At 43.2% G+C, this 6,002-nt stretch overlaps 1 pseudogene; it reads left to right on the top strand.

Annotated features, from left to right (window-relative positions):
• The first annotated feature begins 3,368 nt into the window (after positions 1-3,368).
• Positions 3,369-5,777, top strand: LOC136328932 (tubulin beta chain-like; annotated as a pseudogene).
• Positions 5,778-6,002: the final 225 nt, after the last annotated feature.

Below are 6,002 nucleotides of genomic sequence, written 5' to 3'. Positions count from 1 at the left end.
TAATGATTCATAGGAAGAAGTAAAAGCATCAACATTAACAGGAGTTTGGAAGAAGCTGATTGCAGTCATCATGGATGACTCTAAAGGGTTCAAGACTTCAGCAGAGGAGGTTACTACAGATGTGGTGGAAGCAACAAGAGAACTAGAATTAGAAGTGGAACCTGAAGATGTGACTGAATAGCTGCAATCTCATGATAAAGCTTTAACAAATGAGGAGTTGTTTCTGATGGATGAGTAAAGAAAGTAGTTTCTAGAGATGGAATCTACTCCTGGTGAAGATGCTCTGGAGATTGTTGAAATGACAACAAAGAATTTATAATATTATATAAACTTAGTTGATAAAACAGTGACAAGGTTTGGGAGGGTTAACTTCAATTTTGAAAGACGTTTTACTGTGGGTAGAATGCTATCACATAACATCACATGTCACAGAGAAATTGTCCATGAGAGAAAGAGTTAATTGATGTGAAAAATTTCCTTGTTGTCTTATTTTAAGAACTTCTCACAGCCACCCCAACATTTAGCAGCCGCTACTGTGACCAGTCAGCAGCCATTTAACGTTATGGTAAGAGCCTTCACCAGCAAAAGGCTATTACTTACAGAAAGCTCAGATGATAGTTACCTTCTGTTAGCAATAAAATCTTTTAAAATGAGGCATACATGTTGCTTTAAGACATAATGCTACTGTATACTTAACAGATTACAGTATAATATAAATATAACTTTTATATGCACTAGGAAACTAAAAACATTCATGTCACTTGCTTCATTGCACTCTTTGCTTTCTTACAGTGGTATACAGGAACCTGACCTACACTATCTCTCAGGTATGCCTCTATACTGCCATTACCATAAAGTTTGCATTTTATTGCAAGTGAAAATGTTAGTTTAGCCCTAACCTTATTTATTACCTCTACTTGGTCAGAGTCCTTCTGGTATTCTGTTAATTTCAGTTTTTAAAGTTAAAAATATGTGAGCCATTCCACATTATGACTTTTTCTGTTTGCTCCGTTTTCTTTTTCTCTCCTCAAGGTGTGGCTGTCCTGTAATTTCTGCTGAATTTACTAATTTAACTCTTTGATGTCTCTTCACTTCCTATATCCTGGATATCTTCAGTATTTCTCCCCTGGTCAATACTTTCCACTAAGCTTCAGGTTATGTGAGTGAGGAGAAACTTGAGATAAATATAGAAGATCTAGTGTTATTTATCCAGGTGAACAAGTTAAAATATCATTCCACACACAGCATGGATGTGAAACACCATGGGGAGTATTAAAGGAACTGTGGATAATTTGGTTCTGAGGAAGCATATATGAGGACAGAAGTGTCTTCATGTCTTGATCTTGGGTGTTGGGGCTAATCTTGTTAGGTGTGGGTTGAATTACAACTTAGACTTGGATCCTAAAAAATTTTAAGAATTGGTACATGATGTTTATGCCCAAAGCAAACAAAGATTTTATGAACTGGATCATCAATATAAGTCAAAATCTGTTTGAAGAAAGTTTATATTCCCCAGAAAGATTGTATGTAAAATACCAAACTTAAAAGGCCAAAGTGGGGTCCAGGTCAAAGTCATAGAGCCATTAGAGCAAGGCCAGGTAGTGATAATCTGGCTGGGGTCTGGAGTGAGAGTTCTATAAGCTAGGGTACATTTCTGCTTTGTCATCATAAACTCATGTGTTAAAAAAGGATTAGGCTGTGTTATAGGCCTAGGGCAGTGCAGACATATAGGAGATAAGGATAAAGAGAGAGCTATAGATCACCTCATGGAGGATTTTTGGCTAAGGGATTTGTAACTTATTTTAAAGGCCACACAGGGTAAATAAAGGATTTTAAACAGGAATGAGAAATGCTGAGATTTGCACACATACGAGCTTTCAAGCAACAGTATGGAGGTTGGACTGATGGAGAAGGAGACAGGAGGCAGGAGGATCCCTGGTTAAGGGGCTACTGTGGCGATTCAGGTGAAATGAGAGGGGGTTGATCAGGGCAGGTAGTAGGATAGTGAGCACTGTACTTTTACTTGAAGGTGAGCAAACTTAGAAGGTAGATTCAATAGCATCTTTGTCACATTGTATGTATGATGTGAGGAAAGGGGTGGTGGTGTCAAAGTTGACTTGCTGATTTCTAGGTATATGCTAGTATTTATTAGCAGCAGAGAGAGAAAGGTCCAAAGAAGAAGGTTTGATGATAAAAATGGTGATTTAGTTTTGGACATGATGCTTTTGTGATTCTCATAAGATATCTAGGTTCAAAGACTAGTATTCTGTTGGAACTACAACTCAAAAACTTCAGGAAGAAAGGTCGCGGCAGAGCTATGCCCCGGAGGGGCAGAGCATCACCCCCTGGTGGGCAAAGCGTCGCCCCCTGGTGGGCGTGCCGGCTGGATCCCGGTCGGGCGCATGCGGGAGTCTGTCTCTCCCGGTTTCTAGCTTCAGAAAAATACAAAAAAAAAAAAAAAAAAAAAAAAAAAAAAGAAAGAACTACAGATAGTTTAGAAATTTTATCAGAGAAGGCAGGCTCTCACCCTGAGAGAGGATGGGGAGTAAAAAGTGGGTGGAAGACTCTGACCAAGTAGAGGTAATAAATGAGGTTAGGGCTAAACTAACATTTTCACTTGCAATAAAATGCAAACTTTATGGTAATGGCAGTATAGAGGCATACCTGAGAGATAGTGTAGGTCAGGTTCCTGTATACCACTGTAAGAAAGCAAAGAGTGCAATGAAACAAATAAAAAGTGGGTGGAAGATAAATCCTCTGATTTTAGGTTAAAGACATACAAGCAAACACCCGGGAGAAAGAGAGAGCAGAGTGGTGTCAAGGTTAGAGTGGCCAGATTGGTCTTGGATAGCAGAGGAGGCACTGGCATCCACTGAGTCTCACCAACTCACATGGGTATAGAGATAGCTGTAGACTGTTTAATAAGTATTGGGTCAAAAGTTGAGGGGATTCACTTTCACATGTTCTTGGTGATGTTAGAGACATTGTTTTCTGCTACGCTTTAAAGTGGGGTCAGCCAGCTATTTTTCTGAAAGGTGGATAGCCAATAGCATAGACTTTGTGGGCAAGGTGGTCTTGTCTCACCTCTGCCATTCTAGCTGGAAAGCAGCCACAGACATCACCTTACATTAATTCTGTGTTTCCTCCCATCTCCCAGCCAGCACACACACCTGGCTCTGCCCGCCTTCCCTCCCATGGCCTGCCCTTTCTTTTCTCCCTCTCAGAACTGTCCTGCTGCCACATTGGGACCTTGCTGATCCAGCCTCTGGGGCATGTTCTATCCATTCTACCAGCTTGTGACCAGCAGCAGATAAAAAAATACATATTTCCTTGCCCTGTACACACTTTGAGGTGAGCAAATATGAACCATGATAGAAACTGTGCACATCAGGAATAGCCAATGTGGCAACCAGATTAGTGCAAAGTTCTGGAAGGTGATCAGTGATGAACATGGCATTGACCCCACCGGCACCTATCATGGGAACAGCACCCTGCAGCTGGATGGCATCTCTGTATATTACAATGAAAGTATGCTCCTCATGCTCTTGGTGGATCTAGAATCTGGGACCATGGATTCTGTTTGCTCAGGTCTTTTAGCCAGATCTTCAGACCAGACAATTTTGATTTTGGTCAATCTGCGGTAGATAACAGCGGTGCCAAGGGTCAGTATACAGAGGGGGCCAAGCCAGTTGACTGGGTCTTGGGTATGGTGTGGAAGCAGTCTGAGAGTTGTGATTTCCCACAGGGCTTCCAGCTGACACACTTACTATATGAAGGCACAGACTCTGGAATGGGCACCTTGCTCATCAGCAAGATCTGTGAAGAGTATCCTGACCACATCATGAACACCTTCAGTGTTGTACCCTGTAAAGCCAGTATCCATGGCCAGGGCCAAGGCTGCCACTATCACAGCAGCCCGGCCCATGCAGGTTCGCATAGGATTTGGACAGTCGGTAAAGAAACAACAGAGCCAAGAACTGATGGGCTGTCATCTTTAATCCTAGTTTGCACCCAGCGGGCAAGTAAAAACACACACTGGGCTCCAAAACCCACTCATATTCAGTGCTCACAAAGCCACTGACTTATCCGAGTTTCCTAGAATCAAAGGTTTCTAGCTCACCAGCCTTATTCTCCTCAGTTCCCCATCTCCTTCCTTATCCCAGATACAAACTCTGCACAAACTGGCATCTCACTCAGCACTCCGCCATCTTGGCTGCTTCTCCTGGCCACATGGCCTCTTTCTGCTCTCTGCTCTGCTCCCTCTGCTCTCTCATGCTAATCATCCCAGGAACCAAGAGAGCAAACTCTCGTTCTGCCCCCATTTTATAGTGTAGATTCAAAACCTTTAATCCGATATACAAAATAGGGAAGTCTCCAATACAAAGTCACTTCTCTGAGGCATGATTGGATTGTACCACCCCACATCAAAAGGTTGGGAAAGGCTTAATCCCAAAACCAAGCCCCAGGCTACAAGGATTCTCAACATACATTAATATCACCTGGGCAACGGCCTCACGTGGGCAGTACCATCTTTAACAAAGTGAGCATAATACATTTTATCTGCCCAACATACCCTCACTCAAAGTGTTTGACATTGTAGCTGAGCCCTACAATGTCACCCTCTCTGTCCATCAATTAGTAGAGGATACTGATAAGACCTACAGCATTGACCAAAAGGCTGTTTATGACATCTGCTTCTGCATCTGTCTTTTGATTCCTGTTCCTCACATGGGGCACCACCTGTCGCGGAGACAATGACTACTCAGAGACCACATGGAGTGCGCCAAGGGACCTAGGGGAGGCTGCCTCACAATCCTCTATAAGGCTTCATGAGATGGGCCAGACCCCCAGTCCTTACGGGTATTTATTGATACACACAAATAGAAGCAGAAAAGTGAATGAGGAAGTCAGGAAGGGGAACTTCTTTAGAACAGACAAAAGGGCAAGGGATAGCTTTAATGTCTTCACCTGTTGATTAATCAGAATTGCTAATTCTATTCCTATTGTGCTGTGTTCAGCACAGTACTGCTGTTCAGTACTTTTGCCAGTAAAGCTACTGTGGCTTTTGCCCCAGGGCACTGAGCTCAGTCCCTGTTCTATATTCCTATTCAGGACCTTTACATGCACCCTGAAACTGACCATGCCAGCCTATGGGGACCCAACAACCTTATCTCAGCCATGAGCAATCTCATCACCAACCTCCACTTCCCTAGCCAGCTTGCTGCTAACCTCCACAAGCTGTCAGTCAGCATGGTGCTCTTCTCATGCCTCCCCTTCATGCCTGGCTTTGCCCTTCTAACCAGCCATGGAAACTATCAGTATTAAGTGCTCACTGTGCCTGAACTCACCCCACAGTTATTTGATTCCAAGAATATGACAATAACTGCATATGACCCCAGGCACGGCTGGTACCTCATCATGGCTGCTGTCTTCCATGGGCGGATGTCTATGAAGGAGGTAGATGAGCAGATGATCAATATGCAAAACCAGAATAGCAGCTATTTTGTGAAGTGGATCCCCAACAATATCAAGACCATTGTCTGTGACATCTTGCTCTGTGGCCTAAAGGTGGCAGTCACCTTTTTTGGCAATAGCACAGCCGTCCAAGAACTGTTCAAGTGCACCTCAGAGCAATTCAAGGCCATGTTCTGCTGGAAGGCCTTCCTTCACTGGTATGTGAAGAGATGGAGTTCACCAAGGCTGAGGACAACATGAAAAACCTCATCCCTGAATAGCAGCAGTACCAGGATGCCACCACAGAAGAGGAGGAGGCCTAAGGTCTCACCCTGTCACTCAGGCTTCTCAGTTTCTTCAGCCGTCTTTCCCAACTGCCCCTTTCCTCTCCCTTAGAGGCATTTTCTGCCTCTATTGTTTTTAAAGGGGGTTCTAGAAATGTGCCTGGCACATAATAGGCACTCAAAAATATTTTTTTTAATTAAGTTTAATGGGGTGACATTGATAAATCAGGGTACATATGTTCAGAGAAAACATCTCTAGGTTAT

Source organism: Saccopteryx bilineata, chromosome 3 (assembly GCF_036850765.1).
Source record: "Saccopteryx bilineata isolate mSacBil1 chromosome 3, mSacBil1_pri_phased_curated, whole genome shotgun sequence".
Classification (NCBI taxonomy): domain Eukaryota; kingdom Metazoa; phylum Chordata; class Mammalia; order Chiroptera; family Emballonuridae; genus Saccopteryx; species Saccopteryx bilineata.
The sequence above is the reverse complement of the archived record's forward strand: the minus strand, read 5'-3'. Positions and strand labels throughout refer to the sequence as shown.